At 37.3% G+C, this 25390-nt stretch overlaps 1 long non-coding RNA gene across 1 annotated transcript; it reads right to left on the bottom strand.

Moving 5' to 3' along the window:
• Positions 1-410: 410 nt before the first annotated feature.
• LOC134756564 (uncharacterized) lies at positions 411-25293 on the bottom strand. Its single transcript, XR_010129342.1, has 5 exons — positions 24849-25293; positions 6643-6757; positions 2078-2194; positions 1718-1805; positions 411-1019 (listed from the first exon to the last, which is right to left on the bottom strand). It is a non-coding gene; the product is annotated as an uncharacterized lncRNA (long non-coding RNA).
• Between the last annotated feature and the right edge of the window lie 97 nt (positions 25294-25390).

Genomic DNA, 25390 nt, shown 5'->3' with positions numbered 1-25390 from the left:
ACTCTTTAGATTTTTGTTGTAAAATATGAAATAAGACAGTGGACATCTTTATGTACCAAGTGATAGGCACTACTAGTGACTTCTATCTTTTAGGCTTTTTAAAATAGATCCATTTTACCTTTACTGTAGAAAATTCAGAAAAAAAAAAAAAAAAACAGGAAGAAAGAAGAAAATGAACAATCTCCTGGGCTGGTTGCAGTGGCCCATGCATGTAATCCCAGCACTTTGGGAGGCCAAGGCAGGAGGATCTCTGGAGGCCAGGAGTACAAGACCAGCCTGGGAGACATAGTATGACACCTGTGTCTTCTAAATAAATAAATAATCTCCCAGAACTCCACATCAGGGAGCAGGAACATATCCTTCCAATTTTTTCTATGTATTGTGAACCCCAAAAATTTGAGACAGGTCTGTTAATTTAGAAAGTTTATTTTGCCAAGGTTGAGGACACACCCATGACAGAGTCCCAGGAGGTCCGGACAACATGTGCCCAAGGTGGTCAGAATGCATAGCTTGGTTTTATACATTTTAGAAAGACATGAGATGTCAATCAACATATGTAAAATGAACATTGGTTTGGTCTAGACAGGTGAGACAACTTGAAGCAAATGCGGGCCAACTCAAAGAGGGGAGGGGGCTTCCAGGTCACAAGTAGGTCAGAGAAAAACAGTTGCATTCTTTTGAGTTTCTGATTAGCCTTTCCAAAGGAGGCAATCAGATATGCATTTATCTCAGTAAGCAGAAGGATGACTTTGAATAGAATGGGAAGCAGGTTTGCCCTAAGCAGTTCCCAGCTTGAATTTTTCCTTTAGCTTAGTGATTTGGGGGGCCCAAGATATTTTCCTCTCACATTTCTCCCCTTTTCTTTATTAAAATCTTTTGGAGAAAGCATTTTAGAAGAAAACGAGTCTCTGGTCCCAGGTTTCGTCTGATCTCTCATGGCTGTGTTGGTTTACTCCTAGACAGGTACATACCAAGTTATTAGGAAAGCTCATTTTTGGAAGGTTGTGAAGTCTCATGTCCTATGAAGAGAAAATAGGGAGAGGAAGGGAGAAAAACAGCAGCAAACAAAAGGACAATCCTAGAAAACTGATATAGGCCACATTACTCTGAAGCCTTCTGTAGGCAGGTATGAAAGTAGCTTATGTATGTAAATAGGTTGCTGTTATTTTCTTCTGAAGTTTAAGTTGTCTAGCTTCAGTTCACAGGGCTTTACAAAAGCAGTTTAGTTTTCAGTGACTCCAAATTAGGAAAAATGGGGAAAAAGAGCAGAAAAAAATTGAAAACATTATTTTGAAGAATTGTAGTTAAGAAAAATTAGAATTAGGTTTAAACTAGAAAAAAATAAAAATTGAAAAATGTTAGGCAAGACTAGAATCTAACAACAGGTATACTATAGTTTTTGAAACATAGTTTTTCTCTCTCCAGTTTCCCATTTTTACTAAAGACAAACCCTGGCAGAACTGATTTGTTTTATTATACTTGGCCTGATTATTTGTATACAGTGCAGCAAGAATAATTTTTTTTTTGCATAGGTTTTTAAATTGGCTTTGATGGAACTGTATTCCATAGAAGGAATCTCAGATAAGACTTTTTTTTAAAGCCAAGCCCAGCCATGGATTTGTGTCATTAAATACCTATAAGTTGGGTGATCTTCTCCTCTTAACTTTCCAAGATAAACCTAGGGCTCCTGAACCTGTCAGAAAGTGACATTCTTTACCTACAGCAGATCAGGAGCTTTGTAGACAAAGGTATGAGGCCAGTTTTTCCAAGGGACTTTTATTGTCTCCATAAGTCAAGCTTGATTCCTTAAAGGAAAGCACATCATTCCAGTCAAAGCCTTGGTAAAACAACCAGTTTCTCCAATTGTGTCCTGTTACAAATAAAAACAGATTTTTTTTTTTTTTTAAGAGATGAGATCTCATTATGTTGCTCAGGCTGGTCTCAAACTCCTGAGCTCAAATGACCCTCCCACCTCAGCCTTCCAAAGGGCCAGGATTACAAGTGTAAGCCTCCACACCCAACCAACAGATTTTTATCACACTTATGCAGATAACTGTATTGTCATAAGAATACTCACAAATAGTTTCCAAATTCTGGAGAAATCAGTAGAGAGAAACAAATATGCTCCAAATTTTGTTTGTAGGAACATACTTAATTGTTAAAAGCTGTAAATAGCTTAAAAGCTTTCTTGACTCTGAGAAAAAAAACAAAGAACCCGCAATGTTTTATCCAAAAAGTTAAAAAGATTACTTTGTCTTCTACCAGTTCAGTTCATGCATTTTATTCCTGTTCTCCTTGATATTCATGAACATTTCAGCTCTCCATGAGAGTCTTGAAAGTTTCTTCCTCTATTGTAATGTCACAATCTCCAAAGTTATCAGAAATCTGCTTTTAAGGACACCTGTTAGAGTTCTATAAATGATTATAAAAACACCTTCTAAGGAGGACCAAAACAAGACAACAATTGTCCATGGATGACAAAATGTTTTAGGGCAGCCATAGTCAAAGACACAATTTACAAGGAAATTTGTTACTTCTGTGGCACACAACAATTTAACATAACAATTATAATTATTAGTGATAATGTACACTAAGTCATATCAGAATTATAGGAGTTTCCCATGATTTTGGAAGACATAGCAATGATGTATTCATACAAATACAGCCTAAAGAAAAATAAACACCATTTCATAATTGACAATGTTTCCTGTATAATTTTTATACCAAGTAAGCCAAATTATGTCATTTTTGGATGTTAAGGAATCCAATATTTTAACGGATTAGTTAGATCAGAAAAAGGCATAATTTATCATTTGATTTTGGAAAGCTTGTCAGATATCACAGGTCATTGTAAAATAAGTCATTTGTTTGACAAAAGTGATACCTCGAGGATTTCAAAAAAAAAAAACCCAGCAAAAACCTTCATTCTTTGGGAGAGGAGACTCAATTTTCCAAATAATAAGTCCTAATAAAAACAGTATCAAGCTGATTAAATTTGTTTTTCAAAATTTTATAAACAATCATCTATAAAATTTTAATCTTGACCGTGAGATATAACTTCCATATACCTTTCTTAACCTTTATAACCTTTATGTAGGAGTTGACTAATGCTTCAGGAAAACCTTGTTAATCTGAAACAGGCCCACATGCTGGCCTTGCATCAGTGTGCCTTAGATATTAATGATTAATTTATAGAGAAAGTGAACTTATGTTAGCTCTCAAAATTGGCCCTTACAATCTCACATGCCCCCCTCTTCCTCAATGGTCCCTGGGCCTTGAGGACTTGAATAGCTTTAATTTCTGGCCCTGTGTTTCAGGAATGCAGTTTATTTTGATTGACATCTTCTAGTGGGCCTGATGATGGGGTTTCAATTGCTGTTAGTGTTTAAAATTTAGCAGGACTTGGTGTTCTTTTCAGACTCAGGAGCCAAAGCCCTGTAATTCAATGCCACAAGTACTTTAAAAGTATATACAGAGAGATACTTGAATGTAATAATCTTAATTTTAAATAATATTTAAATCTCAGGGTTTTTTTCTAAGCAATCCAAAACTTAATAATAATGTGACTATTTGATTATATAAAAGTTTATTTAAAAAAAAAATCCTCTTATTTTGACTTACACAGACCGTTCATGACATGCTTGGAGTTTCTGGTTTCTCCTGAACATCCCTCCTTCTTAAATAACCAGTCATGTTACTCTAGGGCTAAATGTACCATATGAGATTCTTTCTTATGCGAAACTGTTTCTCTTTAAGCTTTCTTCCCCCCAAAAACACCTGAAAAACCCTTTTTATTTTTATAACTTTCTTTACATCTCTTCTGTTTCCTGGTTCCTTTTACCTTGTTTTATACATGACCTTTAAATAAGCTTTGAATTAGACAAAAATTATTCACCTTTTTAGAAAGGACACACTTTTTTTTTAGAAAGAATGTTTTCCTACAAATCTATTTTATTGGAAAATACCCAAATAATGAAATATCCATTATTTAATTTAATATAATTTTAGATTCTAAATTATGATGAATTTGTCTACAAGTATTTATCCTATTACATTTACCTAATTATTTTATTTTATTTGCTTACCTAGATTATTTATGAAAACTCTGATAGTCATCATTTAAGTTATGGAACTGATATTGCAAAATTATAACTGATAGAGTAAAAAAGATTTGACCTAACTGACTTCATCTTGCTTTTAACCTCCGGACTGTCCATGTTCATTCCTGGGTGTGGGCCAAACTAACTTTGGGAGGAACTTAGTTTATAGTTTAGCTTTGAAACAAAGGCAATAACAAACCTTACTGCCAGTGGAGTAGACTGCCTAAAGCCACAAGATTAGAAGTTATGGTCATCTTACTAAATTTGAGGCATAGCTATTTTTATTAACCTAATATAAATGTCTTATTTATTAAAGATTGCACAAGCAAAGATCATTCTGTCTTGTTCTGGGTTTATAGATTTGTAACCCCTTCACTGAATTTTGCACAGAAAATGGTGATACCTTTTTTCTGCATTCTCAGTTCTCTGCCAATATCAGGAAGTTTCTCTTTAGCTGTACATTTAGTTATTGCTACTGTTCCATCTTTTCTGATCTCTTCTTTGGAAACACAAACATCCGCATGCTCATTGTCATTCATAGCTATCATCTCCTCTTTAATTATTTTATGTTTGTCCATTTCCAGTTTACTCTGCAAGTTTATTCTTCACAGCTTTGTTACACAATACATGGTGCTTAGACCAGTAGTTGTGAGAGCTTGTTAGAAATGCACAATCTTGGGCCCAGAGAGAACTAGTGCATTGGAATCTGTATTTTAATAAGAACCTTGGATGATTTCCATGCACACTAACCTGTGAGGAAACACTGTTCTACAAGACAGATAAAATTTTCTACGATATAAATTTTGCTGTTTCTGGCTGTTAGTGCAGAATTTAAGTTAATCATTACATTTTGAGTTTCCTTGCAGAAACTTTCTAATCTTAGCATTTTCCTTTCCATTATATTGTATTTACCCTCCTCTTTTCTTCTATTTTATAACTTTTTCATTGCATAGCATTACCTTTTGGTTTCTCTATTATTTTTCTGTGACTTTCTCTTCATAGAAGTCATGACACTTTTGATGATAATACTAACTTATTAAAACTTTCTTCAGGATCTTGTATTATTAGAAATATATTCCTTCTAATCATTTCATTACTTTTAATGGCAAAAACCACAATTACTTTTGCACCAACCTAATAGTTACTACTCTCTCATTAGCAAATATTCCTCCTAGAGGTCCAACATTTTCTGCGTGTGTTACAAATTCCCATACAAAAGATTCAGTCCTAAGTCTCAGTGTTTATTAACAGACTAGAGACTAAATGGCTGAGGTCCTACTCCTGGTAAACTTTTCAAATTTCTAACAGAAATGCAGACTGGTATGCTCAGATCAGCCTCATTTCTAGGTTTTTGCTGATGTTCACCAAATGTTTCTATTGTCATATGGGATAGTTTTCTTCCCTTAACCCACTGGTTCTCTGATACTTTAAACTAGTGGGACCCAGGAAGAATTTTTATCTCCAGGTTTTTTTCCCCATATGTAACGGTAATTTTTTACTTTTGTTAACAATACTTTATTTTATTTGATTTCACTGTATTTTATTTTTATAGTGAAGGAGTCTCGCCATGTTGCCCAGACTCATCTCAAACTACTGGACCCAGACAATCCTCACACTTTGGCCTCCCAAAATGCTGAGATTACAGGTGCAAGCCTGTACCCAGCCCCAACAGTACATTATTTAGGTCAAAGTGCTACTACCAGTTGCCCCTACATATTGGAAGTCTTTGTGAACATGTTGGAAACAAATAAGGGAAAGGTTTGGGTGGCTGTTCTCTGCCATGTCATAGAGTAGGACTGCGAAGTTGGTTTGGCTGCTGATTTTATGCACAGAGGGGCAGGTATAAAAGCTATTTTTAGGCTTTTTTTTAAAAGTTTTTCATCTCTTTCAACAAAATGAAGCATATATGTGTGGAAAAGCTTGAATTATTTTCTCCTAATCGTTTGCTACCATCCTTATACTGGCAGAATTTACTTCCAGATTAGGGCACAAAGTAGTCTAAGAGTCTTAGGTTTCAATGTTGTGAGTTTTCCTATGCTTTTCTGTGTTTCACTGGCAGTTTAAAGGGAAATAAGAATGAGGCTTCCTTGGAGTAATTAATTAATTCTTCTTAATTCCAATCCATTTTACTTTATTTCATAAATTTCATCCAAGGAAAAGGTCAAGCTTTTCTTTGCAAAATTAAAAATTGTCTGCTAATTAGCTTAAGATACTTGCTTTAAAATCCTTGACATCTATCCATTTTATTCCAAAACAAATTGCCATTTTTACTGTGCATCACACTTTTACTTCCAAATTGAAAATTTTACTTTATATTAATCTCCCCTACATCACCTATAAAATTCAAGCTAAGTTGATTAAATTTTATATCAATAAAGGCAAACAAGCAAACATTAATATTGAGATATAATTTGAAGTATTAGAATCTTCTCATTAAAAAATACACAATTGTCTTTTTTAAATAAATATGCATTTATATTTATATTAATTTACTTTGGGACAACAATTTAACACATTAATTGTCTCTTTCAATACAGCTTACCTAAAGTTAACATCTGATGACATGATCACAACTCCATATCCTGAGTTGATTTCAACCTATGATGTTGGAATTTTCCACATGGAGATAAACACTGGGAAGCAGCTAATCATTCTCTCTGGATTTATAAGGAACAAATGGATAAGTGAAACTTGAAAACAATGGCCAGAGTACTAAGAACTAATGTTTCTTCAACAAAACAAATACTTTTACTTTAAGAATAGAAGATAAAAGGCCAAAGTTGTAATATAAGACAAATTACGGAAATATACACTTATACATATAAAACCACTCCTCTTTTTAAAAAATCATGCTTTTTAAGAAGAATCATCTCATATCAGTGAGAAAGAAAGTTATCTTAACAAACAAAAAGTATCTTGAAAAAAAGCTTTCACATGTATAAGAAAGGGAATGAACAAGTAAATAGGAAAAAAGATCTCTGGTTCAACCATATCGAGGCTTCTTCATGTTTGTTATTTTACTCTAAAGGACACCTCCCTGATCTTGAACTGATAATACAGTTAAAAGAATTAACAGAAAGAGAGAGGGATAGAAATGGTCATGTAGAGAATGAAGAATAAAGGAAATTTTTTTCTTATTATTTTCCTAATTTGTCTTAATTCAAATGAGCAGAATAGAGTGCTCCAAATCAGAAATGTGACCCACTAGAACTAATATATTTTGTCAACATATTTATAATTGAACATATCAGTAATCTTTCATTTGAACAATTGTGTCAGTAATCATTTATCTGCATAATTGTTAATTATAATTAATTTGTTACATTTATTTAATTATTCATAATTTATTACCAAATGCAACATCAAGAATCATCTAATAACAAAACTTATTTGACAGTGTTTGATAAATATGTTTATGAATGTCCCACTGAGATATGTTAAAAACCACATTGATAGCAAAATTACTTTAAAATACATGCTTTATCATTATGGCAATAGATGCTGTTTATGACTCATCTTGTTTCTATTCTGTACTACGAATTCACAGATCTTCTTTTTTCAAACTTCGATTTGATCTCTGAGTTTCTGACTTTCCCCTCTCTCTTTCTTACTTATTTTTGAAAAAGGACATTTTGACACTACCAATAATGATAAAAAAAAAGAGAGATGAAAAAGTGAGATTAGCAGGTAATTTTTAAAGTTAAAGAATAGTTATATTTAGGCAGGGCACAGTGCCTTACGCCTGTAATCCCAGCACTTTGGGAGGCCAAGGTGGGCAGATCACACGAGGTCAGACCAGCATGGCCAACATGGTGAACCACGTTTCTACTAAAAATACAAAAATTAGCCTGGTGTGGTGGCACATGTCTGTAGTCCCAGCTACTCATGAGGCTAAGGAGGGAGAATCACTTCAACCCAGGGGGCAGAGCTTGCAGTGACCTGAGATCGTGCCACTGCACTCCAGCCTTGGCGACTGAATGAGTCTCTGCCTCAAAAGAAAAAAAAAACAGTGATATTTATTCATTATTGCCACAATAGGATAAAATGATTTAAGTCCATATAAATCTAAGTAAACCTGCAATTGTTTATGTCCTAAAAGGACACACAAGGAAGTACGTTTGAAATTAATCATGTGGCTTTCTTCCCACCCCAAATACTCCCCCACTCCCCAGATTCTTTAGAGTTCACTTTTCAAAAGGATTGAAAAAACATATTTTTCAAAGTTTTTTTTTTTAATTTAAGGAATTGAAAGAGCAGAAAATATATACTAATCGTTCTTCTTAAGCCCCGTGCTCTGTTCCATTTTCCAAAGGCGTCTACTCTCAGTGGTTTGTTTTTGCTCTTTTTGTGGTTATGGTTATAACTAAATTTGGTAATCATTTACCTCGCTTTGTTGCTGCATTTACCTGCTATGAAGTATGAGGAATTTAGTTTACTTGCACTTCTACTTTCAAAATTATTGTTTATAGCCTAAATATTAGTTCTCCTTGAATGATGCATTTGAACTCCCTATTTGTATTGAAATAGCTACTATCTTCTAATCTGAAAGATAAATAAATTAATGCACTTACTTTGGACTTCTTTCCATCTCTGTTCTTGATTGTCTTTTAGTTATATAATTGTTTTACACTGTCAAGAATTATAATTCTTATATTTTTGCTGAAACTAATTATTTTTCATATCTCAAATTGTAAGTATTGAGTATTTGACTTCAATTTGTATAATCAACTTATGTACAAAGCATGGAAGGATTAATCCACTGTAGAATTCATGGTGTCATGTGATTGATGTCAAAGAAAAGAGAAAATATGATACCATGTCATTTAAACTTTGCCACTTGAAGAAAAATTTCACAAGTACCTGAATATAACAAATTTTATTTTAATATTTTTCTAGCTTTCTTTACTTCTTTTGAGTCATACTCAGGTGCTGGCATTTTGGGGACAACACTTTGGTTTGTTTGGGGTTATATATTTTATTTTTCTGTAGTCTAGCCTAGTCTACTTTTATTTATGGTATATGGGTAGTTTGTTCTCTAAGTTCCTGCATGCTAACAGATCTTTGATTTTTGCTCATATCTGATTAATTATTTGGATGAATAGAGAATTCTAGGTATAAATGGTTTTCTGGAGTCTGTCTTACAGTATACTTATGAGAAATCTGGCCTCTCAGTTATTTTATTTCTCCTTCAATGATCTTGTCCTCCACCTCACGCCAACTTCCCACTTCTATGGTCTTAGATGTTGCCATGACCAACCGTCCCATAATCATATTCTCAGATATTCCATTCTCTCCATTTAGCTATCTATAATTATCATATATAGATATAAATTATCATATATCTCCACAACTTTCTAGGGCACACATTATAATATTTTCATAAAATGCCTTATTTTCTTTTATGAATATGATGGGAAATGCTAGATCCAGGAATAATGAACAAAACAAAGGAATATAGATGTTTCATGTATTTATTCAATATTTATTGAGTGCTGACCAAGTAACAGACACAATGCAGACTCTGAGCCTGTGCAGGTAAATGATCAACAACAGCAATAACAAATCTCAGGTCTCAAATCCTAGTAAAGAATTTCACAATCTACTACGTCAAAACATTAGTATGCTTAACAACTATTGTATTCATGGTGCAAACAGAAATAGGCCTCTACGCTGAAAAATAATAAAAATATGAGAAAGATTTTTCAGGATATATAGCATTGTTAAGTTTGTTGAAAAAGTTTGGGGAAATATTTTGAGAATAAGATAAATTACCTATTACTAGAATTTTAGGTTTATGTTAAATTTTCTTTACAATAAGTAAGAGATAAAGTAAGTAATACTTTAGTGGTTTACCAATATGTCCACATATTTTTGGCATCCTTCCCGAAAATAATCTAGAATTAGTGACTAGCTTCTAACAAGAATGTGGCAGAAGTGACAGCATCCGACTTCTGAGACTAGGTCATAGATGACATTGCTGATGCCACGCTCTTCTCTCTTGTATTGTTTGCCCTGGGGAGAGTCAGCCATCTGCTATGTCATGAGGACACTCAAGCAGCCCGTGGAGAGGCTCACATGGAGATAAAGGGAGGCCTCCTGCCAAAATCCAGCCATGCGAGTGAGCCACCTCTGAAGTGGAACCTCCAGCCCAGTCAAGCCTTCAGATGACTGGCACTCACTTTCCTGACTGCAACCTCATGACAGACCCAAAGCCAGAATTGTCCAACTAATGTGTTCCCAAATGTTTTGACCCACAGAAACTGTGAGAATTAATCAATGCCTATTGTTTTAAAGTCGCTTAAGTTTTGGGGTAATTTGTTATACTGTGATGAACAGCTACATACAAATTTAAGTTTATTAAATTAGAAGTTGAAGGAGAGAAATAAAAGTCAAATTCTAGTACTCAGTAAATTCTAAAAGCTTATGATACTAGTTAGTTTTTACATCATAACATAATCGCTTCTTTTTTTTTTTCTGAACAAAATTGCTATGGAAAAACCCAACTCAAAGGTTAGTGGAAGAGAAATATAGTTTTCTTTCAAAAGGGAAAGTACAACTTTGCTGTAGGTCTTAGATAAAAATAGATTGTATAATCTGAACACCTCCCCACAAACTTTTTGTGAGTTTATATTATTTTCTCCTTTTAAAAGATGATTAAACTGCTAACTAAAGGGAATTTCAGAAGAGAACTGCCATAAAAAATTTTAACTTCTTATACAATGGATAGACTTATTTGCTATTTGTACAATATACATACTATGAAATACAATGGTTTGCATGATTTAGAATTGTGTAAGTTTTTTTGAAAATAACTGTGGAGGTATAAGTGGAAGCTTGACTCCAAAATCAGACTTTTCCTAACTCATCCTCTTTCAACTGAGAAAACTGCCTATCGGAACTGGGTGCATAGGGAAATATCAGACAGAATATGGACAACTGCCAGGACTTGTGGTTTTTTTTAAAGGACTCGGGCAATGACCATGGTTGGTGTCATAATAAAGCACATAGATTTTTCTTTTAAAAAACATTTGTAAAAGAGAATGGATTAAAGAAGTTCTTTGATCTCAGAAATGGCATATATCTATGTAGGTTGTTATTTGTTATATTTTCAATTGACTACCTTTCATACTTGGGATTCCCTCAAAGAAATAAAGTTCTCTGAAAAAGCTTTTGATACTTTATTAAAAAATCCATCGTCTGGGCGCGGTGGCTCATGTCTGTAATCCCAGCACTTTGGGAGGCTGAGGCGGGCAGATCACGAGGTCAGGAGATAGAGACCATCCTGGCCAACACGGTGAAACTCCATCTCTACTAAAAATATAAAAAATTAGCCGGGCGTGGTGGCTGGTGCCTGTAGCCCCAGCTACTCGGGAGGCTGAGGCAGGAGAATGGCATGAACCTGAGTGGCGGAGCTTGCAGTGAGCCGAGATGGCGCCACTGCACTCCAGCCTGGGTGACAGAGCGAGACTCCGTCTCAAAAAAAAAAAAAAAAAAAAAAAAAAAATCCATCATATGAAGAATATGAAATAAAAAGAATTGGTTGAAGTACCTGCATCTAAAAAAACACAAAGCAATGTCGCTTAACAATGGTGAACTTTCGGCTGGGCACGGTGGCTCACGCCTGTAATCTCAGCACTTTGGGAGGGTGAGAAAGGTGGATCACCTGAGGTCAGGATTCAAGACCAGCCTGGCCAAAATGGTGAAACCCTGTCTCTACAAAAATACAAAAATTAGCTGGAGTTGATGCTGGGTGCCAGTAATCCCAGCTACTTGGAAGGCTGAGGCAGGAGAATCAGTTGAACCCGGGAGGCGGAGGTTGCAGTGAGCCGAGATTGTGCCACTGCACTCCAGCCTGGGCAACAGAGTGAGACTCCATCTCAAAAAAAAAAAAAAAAAATTAGTGAACTTTGTACTTGATCATTATTTCTTTAGATACTTTCTTTAGATACTTTAAATAATGATTTTACATAGATATATGTGTATTTGTACATCTCATGGAAAATGTTAAAGGCAAGTCAGATATGAAAGAAAACTAGTTGTTCTAGAAAGAGTGGCAACACTCCAAAGCACAAATGAAAGAAGTCTTGTTGATGGGACTAAAAGAAGCACAGGCAATTAGGAAAAATGTTGAGAACTTAGATGTCAAGCTGGAAAAGAAAAAAAATAAGTTAATGAGATATGCCCATCCAACTGTTTTGAAACATGTTGCTCAGAAAAAGAGGTCAAATTTATTTGTGTCCTGATCAAAATTTATGACTGGATCCCCCCCAAATCAAACATGGTTTGTAAAAGCAATGTTGTGTAATCGTTAAGACTGTGACCTCTGGAGCCGCACTGCCAGGATTCGGACCTCAGCTATTGCCGTTATTGGTTAAGTCTCTGTGCCATTGTTTCCTCATCTATAAAACAGGAATATTAAGAATTGGATCTCCCAAGATTGTTGGAAAGATTAAATGAGATAAAATGTCTAAAAGTCTTAGACTAGTGCCTAAAGCATAAATATGCTATTATATGAATTACAGTAATGGTAATATTATTATTAATTTTAACAATACTACTACTGCTAATAATAAAAGAGACAAGATCACAAGAAACAAACTAGAATGACTTCACTGGAGGAACCCAGATCCAAAACCTCCTGAGTTGTCCTCTCACCAGTGCGACACATGAGACTATGTTGGATTAAATCAACTCTTAAAAGATTGAAGGAACTAAGCCATTCCAGGAGAAGGTAGTCCTGGCCATAGGCACCAGGTAGACCCTGATGCTGAGACTGAGGTGAAAACAGAATTAGAAAGGAAACAATACTGAGCTTCAATTTCTTTAAACTTAAATTTAAAATACGGACAGAAACTTTACTTTTGGACTTTAAGTTCTTTCTGGGATTTAATAATGGAAGTGAAAGGTTCATTTAAAAACTGGGCTGAGGATGTTATTTCATAACCAATCTCTGGTGAGTATTTTAAGACTAATGGCTGAGTACATTTTGAAATAGGAAATAGAAAACGATTTTTTGGCGTAGGTTGTATCATGTCTGTAGAATTAGATAATTTCTATCTCTTTCTGACCTATTTCAAAGATCACTGGGTCCAGTGCTAAACTCCCCAGTTCACTGAGTAAGGAAGACACAGGGGAACAGACATAAGCAGGCTCATGAAGGTGGGGCAGGCTGGCCCAGATGCTCAGCTGGTCTCCCCAAGAGAAATGCATGCCCAAACATAGGCTTGGCTATTTCACCCAATGGGATATGAAGAAATAAAATATTGGAGAGTGAGAACTTCCCTGTTTTTCTCCTGAATTTTTGCTTCTACTAATAGGTTTAATAAAACTTCTACAAAAATATCTTTCCCCACTTGAGGGAGAGTTGGAAGGGAAGGAACGCTTCCATATTTTCTCTCCAATCCATTCCTTTTTCAACCCTGCATTAGATTCTTAGGGCTGCCATAACAAAGTACCACAAACTGGGTGCCTTATTATTTCATAATTATTATTTCATAGTTCTTGAGGCTAGTATTCTGTAATCAAGGTGTTGGTAGGGCCATGCCTTCTTCTGAAGGCTCTAGGAAAGTATCCTTCATTGCCTCTTCCTAGCTTCTGGTGGGTGCTGGCAGTTGGCATTCATTCCTGGCTTTGCAGCTGCATCATACCAATCTCTGCCTCTGTCTTCACATGGTCTTTTGCCCACCTGTGTATTTCTGTGTCCTCATGTATCTCTTCTTATAAGGACACAAGTCATTGCACCAGGGTACACACTAATCCAGTATGATCTCATCTTACGTTGTTTGTTTGTTTGTTTGTTTGTTTGTTTGTTTGTTTTTTGAGATGGAGTCTTGCTCTGTTGCCAGGCTGGAGTGCAGTGGCACGATCTCAGCTCATTGCAACCTCTGCCTCCTGGGTTCAAGTGATCCTCCTGCCTCAGCTTCCTGAGTAGCTGGGACTACAGGTGCATGCCACCACACCCAGCTGATTTTTTGTATTTTTAGTAGCGATGGGCTTTCACCATGTTGGCCAGGATGGTCTCGATCTCTTGACCTGTGAACCACCCACCTCAGCCTCCCAAAGTGCAAGGATTGCAGGTGTGAGCCACTGTGCTAGGCCAATCTCATCTTACATTGATTACATCTGCAACGACCTTATTTCCAAAGAAGATCACATCCGTAGGTACTCGGGTTTAGTACTTAAACATTTTTTGGTGGGGCGCAATTCAACCTATAATACTGTCTCATAGAAGAGATGGTAATTCTGGTAACTTAGAACTTGACGTTCATTGATACATATTGATTGTTGGGTAGGCTCTTTATGTTTTATGGTTCAAGCTGGAGGATATGCCATGCTTAGTTTACTTTTTGCATCCAGGCACAAGTGGCTCCATTGTGTTTGGTGTGGCTGAGTGGTATTTATACCTGGCAGGCCTACCCACATAGAAGAGAGAACCACTGTTCTCTGACTCAGATACAACTTCCTGCAACTGGGTGATCAACTCATATTGGGCCCAGGCTACGGAATCAGCTGCCTTCAGTTCAGAGGAAAGGGACTAGGAAGTCTCACTTCTGCTTCAGATCTAAACCGCATTCTCCAATGCAGTTTACTAGAAACATCAAATTTGGAGGGGTGAAGCCTGCTGGTCTGGTTTAATCAGGTAGTGCTTCGTTTCCTATTTAGGTTGTACTCCTGCATATGTTCCAGTACTGCATACCTATAACTCACTAAAAGGAAGAACTTATGGAAGAAGTGGCATTTGAGCAGAGATCTGGACACAGTGAATTAGCCAGCCATGGTAAAGTGTTGAGGGAGAAAATTCCAGACAGGAAACAGCAAGGGAAAATGATGAGAGGTGGTAACAGAGAGAATCTATGTAAAGGTCAGAGTTACCTGAGAAGAGTGAACAAAGTGAAGTGGGTTTAAAATGAGGTCATAGAGCGACCCAGGGTATAGAGTATGTAAGGCCTTGTAAGACGTGGCAAAATCTTTGTACTTCATTCTAAGTGTGATGGGAAGCTCTAGACAGATTTTGAGCAAAGGGGTGACATTCCATGATTGAGGTTTCGAAGGGTCATCCTGGTGTGGTGTGGAGGAGAGAACATAGAGACAGACGGAGAGGTAATGGTGAGGAAAAGTCAGATTCAGAAGGCGAAAATGTCAGGCTGCTGCTGTTTGGATGTAGTGTGACAGATGAACACTGTTTGATTCCAAACAGTGGACAGATCATTAAGTAAAAATTCTTGTTAATTATACAGGTTGAATAGCACAAAGTTATGTCTCCCTGGAACTTCAGAATATGACCTTATTTGGAAATAGGACCTTTGTAGATGCAATCAAGTTACACTGAAGTCATACTCAATTAGGGTGGTCTCTAATTCAATGACTGGTGTACTTGTAAGAAGAGGGAAACGTGAACACACATGCACAGTCAAAAGAACATTGTATATAGATGGAGGCAGGAATTGGAGTGATGCAGCTGCAAGCCAAGAAATGCTAAGTGTTGAAAGAAAAACTTTAGACAAATTAAATGTAATACAGTTTGTTTGGGCAAATAATGATTTGTGAATTGGGCAGCCCTACCCCTTCAATCAGAACAAGCTCAGAGACAATCTAGCACCACACTACCATGTGGTTGGAGATGATTTATGGAAAGAAAAAGGAAACTGACCTACAGAAATTGGAAGTGAGGTACAGAAACAGCTGGATTGGCTATAGCTTGGCATTTCTTTTATTTAAACAGGGTTTGAACAGTTGGCTACCAATGATGTGCTAAATCTCTGTGACTGTTGCAAGAGTAAGTTACACTCTGTTTACACATACAGTTAGCTACTGTTCACTATGTATGGAGAAACCTTTAGGCTGAACTTGAAGTCACCTAATGAGTTCTTCCTGCTTGCTACACTGCTATACAGACAAAAATCAATTCACTGAGACCATGGCATTGCAATAAAGACAGAGTTTAATTGACACAAGCCCAGGCATATGGGAGAACTGGAGTTATCATTCAAACCAGTCTAAGAACTCAGAGGCTAGGGTTTTTTGGGTTTTGTTTTGTTTTGTTGTTGTTGTTGTTTTTGAGACGGAGTTTCGCTCTGTCACCCAGGCTGGAGTGCAGTGGCGCGATCTTGGCTCGCCGCAAGCTTCGCCTCCCGGGTTCACGCCATTCTCCTGCCTCAGCCTCCGGAGTAGCTGGGACTACAGGCGCCTGCCACTGCGCCCGGCTAATTTTTTGTATTTTTAGTAGAGACGGGGTTTCACCGTGTTGGCCAGGATGGTCTATTTTCTGACCTCATGATCCCCCCGTCTCGGCCTCCCAAAGTGCTGGGATTACAGGCGTGAGCCACCGCACCTGGCCCATGTCAGACTTCTTTTACTGCCATAATCTTTGCAAAGTGCTTTCAAACTTAAAATATGTAAAGAGGCAGCTTTAGGCTAAATTTAAGGCAAGGATTGCCGGTAAACACTAGATGCAGAAAGAAGCAAAAGAGGATCTTGTCCTAGTACCTTTAGAGAGAGCATGTCCCGGCAGACACATTGATTAGAGGTTTCTAGCCTCCAGCCTGGCCAGTGTGGCGAAACCCCATCTCTACTAAAAATACAAAAATGAGCCGGGCATGGTGGTGTGCGCCCCAAGTCCCAGCTACTCGGGAGGCTGAGGCAGGATAATTGCTTGAATATGGGAGGTGGAAGTTGCAGTGAGCCGAGATTACCCTACTGCACTCCAGCCTGGGCAACAGAGTGAGACTCTGTCTAAAACAAACAAGCAACAACAACAAACACCTAACACGCTAATTAAGATGAATATTGATATTTTGTTTTAGTTTGCTTTTCTTGAGTGCCAGTGACTTTAAGTCCTTAAGTCCTCTGAGCAGTAGCTCTTCTTTTTAGTTTTCTGTTCACACCCTTAGCCTTTTCACCATTGTTGTCTTTGTGTTTCCTCATTGATATGTATGAGACCTTTTCTACAAAAGGTTTAACTCAAGGCTACATTTCCTACAGTGTAGTAAGGTAAACTATGTGTGGAAGTCTTTTGCAAACATTTCAGATTTTGTTTTTTATTTAAGCACAGATTAAAAAAAAAAAAAAAGATATGGACATGTTTTAAAGGAATTTGAAAGAAAGTTTCTCCAAAACTAGAATTGCTCATTTCACTTGCATGGTATTATAATATTGGAATGTATAATTGCAAAAATACTGCTTTCGGTAAAACTAAAAAAAAAGAGATTCCTGTGGAATATATATCTTTTCATACGCTATGCTTGCATATGAATTTTATCTCTTCAAAGAAAAAGCCATGCTTTTCTAGTGCTTCTATTCTATATGTATGGAGGAGGCAGAAGAGGAGACTTCAAAATTAGTGACTTTGCATAAGCACTGACTTTAAACTGAGATAATTTTTGGAATGAACTCTGAATTTAATAAAAATAAATACATAGTTTAAAATGTATAGTACATGGTATGCACTTTGAAGCTATGTACTTTCTTCAAAAAGTTGATGTTTAATGTTTTAAGTATAGAAATCATGTTTATAGTTTTTCTGATTACTTGCATTAAGCTAGAACTGATTCCAACTACTTATTCATACATCAAACTAAACTTTTAAAAACATATGTTTGTAAACATCATTGGGCTTTGTCTATGTGTATACATTGTCTTCCCAAATACAAAACCCAAAGTCATGGGCCATGCTTACCTACTTCATTTGTATAGAAGACTCAATTTTTGGATGGATTGTCTTATAAAGAGTTATTTGTAAATTGTTCAAAAATCTGAGATGAATTAGCCATGACTTAAAGATAAGGCAAAAATGTCACTGAATGTTCTTTCACTGTCATACTAATCAGCCTGCATGAGAGCATTTAGAGGTTGCAACTTTCGTTGAATTTACTTTTTTTTTGAGTTGGAGAGTTGGAGTCTCATTGTGTTGCCCAGGCTGGAGTGCAGTGGTGTGAGCTCAGCTCACTGCAGCTTCCACCTCCTGTGTTCAAGGGATTCTCATGCCACAGCCTCACAAGTAGTTGGGACAACAGGTGCGTGCCGCCAAGCCTGGCTCATTTTTTGTATTTTTTTTTTGTAGAGATAGGGTTTCACCATGTTGGCCAGGGTAGTCTTGAACACCTGACCTCAAGTGATCCCCCTGCCTCAGCCTTCCAAAGTTCTGGGATCACAGGCATGAGCCACTGTGCCTGGCTAGATTTACTCTTTACTGTTAACAGGCGCTCAGACTGCAAAGTTAGACGTTGCTTTCTCAAAGACTGTTGGGTTGTAAATTATTTTTTTCTCGTAGAGAAACAAATATTATCTTTCCAGTAGAAGAGATAAAGCCCAAAAGTTATGGTTTTATTGCCCTGACAGGTATTAATCAGTATTTTAAAAATCTGATTTAGCAACCTTTTTTCAGCATTCTTTCTTCATTGACTTTTATATACTAGTCTCTCCTTTCTTCTTTTGAACCAACTTTACCATTCTTCTGGTTCCCTCATTAAGCAGGTAAATATCTTTGATGTATGCTCACTAACATTTGTATGAGGGTCTTGTTTTTAACTTTGGAAATACATACTTTCACAAAATGAGAACCTAGAAATAATAGATACTGTGGTTAAGCCCCAACCATGTCTGCCCCCAAGTGAATTTCCTCCCCAGATGAACCTGGTATAATACACAATGACATTTTAAAAAATTAGACAGTTACAATGACAGTAATTTAAAAAAATGTATTGAGAATTTTATTTTAATCATCTTTTTTTTTCTTTTTTTCTTTCTGGGGACAGGGTCTTGCTCTGTCACCAGGCTGGAATGCGGTGGCACGATCGTGGCTCACTGCAGCCTTGACTTTGGGCTCAAGTGATCCTCCCACCTCAGCCTCCTAAGTAGCTGGGACTACAGGTGTGTGACACCATGCTTGGCTTGCTTATTTATTTACTATTTTCTGATAGAGATGGGGTCTCCCTATGTTGCCCAAGCTGATCTCAAACTCCTGGCACCTCCCACCTCCACCTCCCAAAATGCTGGATTACAGGTGTGAACCACTGAAACCACCTTTGAAAAATTGTGACTGAGACAGTGAAAGAGATCTATCTTAATTGACTCCATCTTGCTTCTAACCTCCAAGCTGTCCTTGTTCATTCCTGGGTGTACACTGAACTAACTTTAAGAGAAACTTATAGTTTAAAACAAAGAAGGTAACAGCACTTTCCCAAAGCAGACCTTCTTGCCTGGGGATTAGATTGCCTTTGTAGGGCTAACATTAGCCACAAGATTAGAAATTATGATTTAGGAGTCATGCAGCTGGAGCAAGAATCTGACCCTCCCTTAACTGCTACTAAGATCAATCCTTGAGAAATTTTGCAGTCCCTGCACTTGATGGATCAGCTGGCACTACCCAGACTGATTAACTGGATCATCTGAACTTGTGGGCCCTATTCAGGAACTGACTCAATACAAGAAGACAGCTTCCACTCCCTATTATTTCATCCCTGACCAATCAGCATTCCTGGCTCACTGGCTTTCTCCCACCCACCAAATTGTCCTTAAAAACTCTGCTCCCCGAATGCTCAGAAAGACTGATTTGGGTAATAATAAAACTCTGGCCTCCCACACAGCCAGCTCTGTGTGAATTACTTTTTCTCTATTGCAATTCCCCTGTCTTCATGAATTGGCTCTAAGCAGTGGGCAAGGTGAATCCCTTGGGTATTTACACCACCCTGCCCAGATTAATGAACTTTCTGATGACAGGTTTGATTAGAGGATGAGAAGAAAGTAGTGCCAACTGGAACATGACAAGGTTCATAAATTTGGAAAGGAGAACTTTATTTGTCATAACGGGCTGCAGTCTCTGCAGGGTGGCCATTTTGAAAGTCTGGGAAGAGTAGCCTCTGGCCAGAAGCCAGAAACTGCACTTCACAGGAGGAGCAAAAAGGATAGGAATTTGTGCTGAGCATGGTAGCTGAATAGCCATATTTATGAAACTCTAGGAGGATCCATTAATATTTATGATAGGCAAAACATGCACATGTCCAACTGAGCTTCATCCAGTCATGAGTAGCATGCACAAAAAATGGCAGCATTAGCATGATCTATGGGTGGAAATTTTGGGCCTCTGATATCAAAAGGTGAAGCACAGAACACAAAGAGTCTCACTGTGCAGCCTCCATAGACTGGCTAGAGCCACTCTGTGGTCAGTGGTCTCCTATCGCTAGTGAAGGCTGGTGGATTGTTTTGTTGAAACCTCAAAAGCGAAAGGCAGCATCAGGTGGTTGGTTGAAAACAGCTATGCAGGACGGGTGCGGTGGCTCAGGCCTGTAATCCCGGCACTTTGGGAGGCTGAGAAGGGTGGATCACAAGGTCAGGAGATCGAGACCATCCTGGCTAACATGGTGAAACCCCGTCTCTATTAAAAATACAAAAAAATTAACCAGGCGTGGTGGCGGCCGCCTGTAGTCCCAGCTTCTCAGGAGGCTGAGGCAGGAGAATGGCGAGAACCCGGGAGGTGGAGCTTGCAGTGAGCCGAGATCGTGCCACTGCACTCCAGCCTGGGTGACAGAGCGAGACTCCATCTCAAAAAAAACACAAAAAAACAAAGAAAACTGCCATGCAGTGAGTCTTTTGAGAGAACTGGTTTCTGCTTAGCCCTATGGAAGATAGCCTAACGGCAGTCAGCAAGGAAAAGGAGCTGTTCTACCATCCTTTGCATCATGGCCAGGAATGCACTTTGAAGGTTTCTCCAGTGTCCCCTTAGCCAAGAGGGAGTCTGTTCAGTCAGTGGGTGTGTGGTGGGGAAGGAGATTAGGATTTTATTTTTATTTCTCAGTAGGTAGTGGGAGACATTTACAGTCATCTATTCTGATAAAACATTTTAAACATGCTCAATACTTTTAGACATTTGATCCCATTGGTTCTTTATTGTTCACTCTTATCTCAGAGCTTCCGGTGTTTGTTCTTTGATGTGGGTGTATTTTCACATCAATTTAAAAAGTTATATTTTTTTCAGTCACAGGCAGGGTTACTGGGTATAAATATTAACACAGCATTATGAGGCAGGTACTCTTATTAACACATCTGCTTTACAAATGAGGAAACTGAGGTATGATAAGCTAAGTAACTTACAGCCATCAAACTAGTAATTAAGAAGCAGAAATATCCACTTAGGCAGGTTAAGGCCAGAATCCACCTGTTTATCCTCACACAAGCCGACCTGACTCTCAATGCTGGCTTCGGAAATGGAACTCAATTATCCCAGGTCATCAGGAGGGAAAATTGAGGTCCAGGAGGCTTCAGGCAATTTGCTCAAGGTTAACTAGTTCATTAGTAGTGACTGGGATTATTTTGTTTCACAATAAAAAAAGAGAAGCAAATGAGGAAGGCTAGGATACCAAAAAGGAATGAGATCGTTTTGTGATAACTGAACAAAAGCTGGAAGTGACTAAATTCAAGAGAGAGGAAATTATTAATCTAAGTGAGTTTACATGTTTAAAAGTTGTCTCAGGTAGAATTGACTGAAATGTGCATCAATAAAGGTAGAAGAAACTAGGTGCAGTGGCTCACGCCTGTAATCCTAGCACTTTGGGAGGTTGAGATGGGAGAATCACTTGGGCCTAGAAGTTCAAGACGAGCCTGGGAAACAGGGACACCTTGTTTCTACAAAAAAATAAAAACAATTAGCCAGGTGAGGCGGTGTGCACCTGTAGTCCCAGCTACTTGAGAGGCTGAGCTGGGAGGATTGCTTGAGCTTGGAAGGTCAAGGCTGCAGTGAACAATGATTGCACTAATGCACTCCAGCCTGGAAGACAGAACAAGACCCTGTCTCCAAAATAAAATAAAATAAAATAAAATAAAATAAAATAAAATAAAATAAAATAAAATAAATAAAATAAAATAAAATAAAATAAAAATGAAGGTAGAAGAAAAGGTTGAATACAGAGATAAGGCAGAGGGGAAAAAACAACATTGTGAAAGCGCCTTTTTGTAAGGTGTTCTCTGGGGTAAGGGATATTGTGTGGTGGTGCTATTCCAGCACAGCGGTATTGTGTAGAAACCCTACAGAGCAAAGACTAGGGGAAGGTCAGCAGTGCATAAGATGTTCAGAAAGCCAGGCTTCAGGTCTTGAATGCATCTTCACAGTCATCTGTCTTTTCACAATTATATTGCTATAGTGAAGCACATTTTCATGAATGCTATTGCTGATGATAAAACTCTAACTTATATAAAATAGGTCATTTTCAAACTACTTATTGCACAAAACATTTTACTTTATAAGCTTTCAGTAGGCCTTTATTAGAGTCCACGGTCCACCAAGCCCATAATTGCAGATTGGTACCAAGAAAAGTGCAGAGATTTCCAACTCAAGAAAATGAGTTTAGTGCATGACAATTAACAATTTGTTTACATTTATTTTTTCCTGGTTGGTGTCTTAAAATAAATGAGTTCATTGAATGTCTTTATTCTTAGGAAAGGCATGCTGAAGTATTTAGGAGTGAGTTGTTATTGTAATATTTTCAACTTATTTCCGAAGGTAAATATATATATATATGCATGTATGTGTATCTATGTGTGTATGTGTATGTATAGAGAGAGTCAGAGAGAGAGAGAGAGAGAGACTGTAAATGTGGTAAAATATCAATTCCTGAATCTAGGTGAAGGATATACAGATATTCATTGTACTACTTTCAATGTTTTTGTAAGCTTGAATTTTTAATACAAATGGAAAAAGATAAAACAGTGTTATAAACCAAAAATAAATTTCTAAGCCCCACAACCAACTGATGGAACCCCAATGCCATTTGGCCAATTGCATTCCAAAGTAAACCTGAAAATCTAGTTCAGGCCATGATGGGAAGGGGGGAGGATGAGACATGCCTCATTATACCCCCCTCTCTTTGGAATCCAGGCACAACTGACCAGCATTAACATTAAAACAGAGATCGTAAAACTGACAAGGCAGACTTTTTGTAGCAATAAGACATCAAGTATAGCATCACATGACAGATAGCAGGCCCAAAAAGAAATCAAAGTATTTTACCCCGAAATATATTTCTTGGACATAACTGGAAATGGTTTTGCAGAGCTGTCTTTTGTGAGGAAAGTCTTCATTCTGTAGAGAATCTCCCTTCCTCTCCAGGTCTTTCCTTTCATCCAGGAGAGACTCAACTAAGAGTCTGGCATCTTTTTAGGCCTGATAGGAGCTCTCAAGTCTGCTACATGGAGGCTTCACTGCATGATAAAACCTTGGTTTCCACAACCCCTTATCTTAACCCAGGCATTTATTTCTATTCATCCCAGGCCTTCAGATAATAACTCTTTCAACCAACCCACTGCCAATCAGAAAATCTTTGAATCCACCTATGACCTGGAAGTCCCCCACACCATCTTCCAATTGTCCTGCCTTTCTGGACCAAACCAATGTACATTTTAGATGTCTCTCTAAAATGTATAAAACCAAGCTGTAGCCTAACTACCTTGGGCACACGTTCTCAGGATCTCCTGGGGCTGTGTCATGGGCCACCGGTCACTGACATTTGGCTCAAAATAAATCTCATCCAATATTTTACAGAGTTTGACTCTTTTCATTTACAGTATAATGAGTAGAAAAGATTCTTTCAGATTCTAGATTATGTTTTATATGAAGAATTGTAGTCTTGAGTGCTATTATTTTAAGCCAATGATTATTCCATAATTTTGTCTTATTATTTTAAAATTGTTTTATAATTTTGATAATAGCTATTATTTATTTAATACTTACATATTAGGAGTTTTACATATATTATCACTAATCCTCACAAGAGTTCTGAAAGGTACATATTATTGTCTCAATTTTTCCGATAAGAAAATATATTTATTTGCCCTTGGTCACTTGCAACAATAAACGTTAGTGCCATGATTTGTGCCTAAGTGTGTTGGAATACAAACTCTGAGCTCTTCTCATTACATCACCTGCTCCTCATGCTAAGAAACTTCATTTGTAAGTTGGTGGGTAGGTGGTCCTTTGGAGGAGAGCCCTTTAGGCCAATTAAATTCTATTAAAACTTATTATTTTATGCCAAATGAGCAGGAAAACTAGTTCTGCTGCTTTTAGCTGTATCTCAAAGTCTTAACAACAAAGTTATCCACATCTGAAGACCTCTCCAAAACCTTCTCATGAAGGTTCCTTGCCTTATTTAATTGGATTAATTATCATAAGCAAGAGGCAATATACCAACTGCATGTTTAATAGTACTATTTCAACATATATTGACATTTGGTTGTTTCTTCAAGTTCCTAAAATTTTCTACTTTCAAACATGCATATTGTTATCGTTAAGTGGCACTTTCTTCCCGTAAGGCAAAGCATTAATCATTCATTTAACAAATATTTATTGAGCACTTAATAAGTGCTTATCACACCATGTTTGCATTTTATGGAAAATTCTGTTGCAATCTTAACTATATTTTGTTCCCGTTAAAGATAGTAACATTACATAATTTTCTTCCCCTTCATGATTTTAAAGTTTTCTGGCATAGGATAGTTATCTGGTGGACTATTTTTTAACATATTTACTCATAAGCTCCAAATTAAACAAGAATATTTAAGTCCACAGTTCAAGAAAATTCACAAAGTTTTTCAGAGTTATTGATAAAGCCCCAGGATATTTTAAAGTAAAGGATCCTGTAATCCCAACATTTTGGGAGGCCGAGGAGAGTGTATCACTTGAGCCCAGGAATTCAAGACCGGCCTGGGCAACACGGCGAAACCCTGTCTTTACAAAAATCAGCTGGAGCTGGTGGCATTCACCTGTAATACCAGCTACTCGAGAGGCTGAGGTGGAAGGATCACTTGAGCCAGGAGAGGCCAAAGCTGCAGTGGTCTGTGTTTGTGCCACTGCACACCAGCCTGGGTGACAGAATGAGACCCTGTCTCAAAAAGTAATAAACAAACAAACAAGCAAATAAGTAAAGGATCTTCTCTACTTTGGGATGATTTCAGTAGAAAGGACAGATGAGAGATGATTCCTTGGAATCACCTCTAACATTGTGTGCTTAGATATATGACGAGTAATAGTAAGTGTAGGCATTCTTGTTTTATTTTTACATTATTGGAAAAAAAGTGTATTTGCTTGAAATTTTGCTCATTAAGCTTGGCTATATGACTGCCATCAAGGTAAAGAAGCTTATCTGTAATGGATAGTTTTCTCAAGCTCTGTTTGATGAAGTGAGATGCTGTCAAGATTCTCTTTACCATCAGCCCCAGGGATTTTTGATCTCATTTATCTGCAGATCTTTCTCCCTTTAAACGCAAAGTTAGAGTTCATTATTGAATGTGCCTCAACTTGTGTT

Source organism: Gorilla gorilla, chromosome 10, assembly GCF_029281585.2.
Source record: "Gorilla gorilla gorilla isolate KB3781 chromosome 10, NHGRI_mGorGor1-v2.1_pri, whole genome shotgun sequence".
Classification (NCBI taxonomy): Eukaryota; Metazoa; Chordata; class Mammalia; order Primates; family Hominidae; genus Gorilla; species Gorilla gorilla.
The sequence above is the reverse complement of the archived record's forward strand: the minus strand, read 5'-3'. Positions and strand labels throughout refer to the sequence as shown.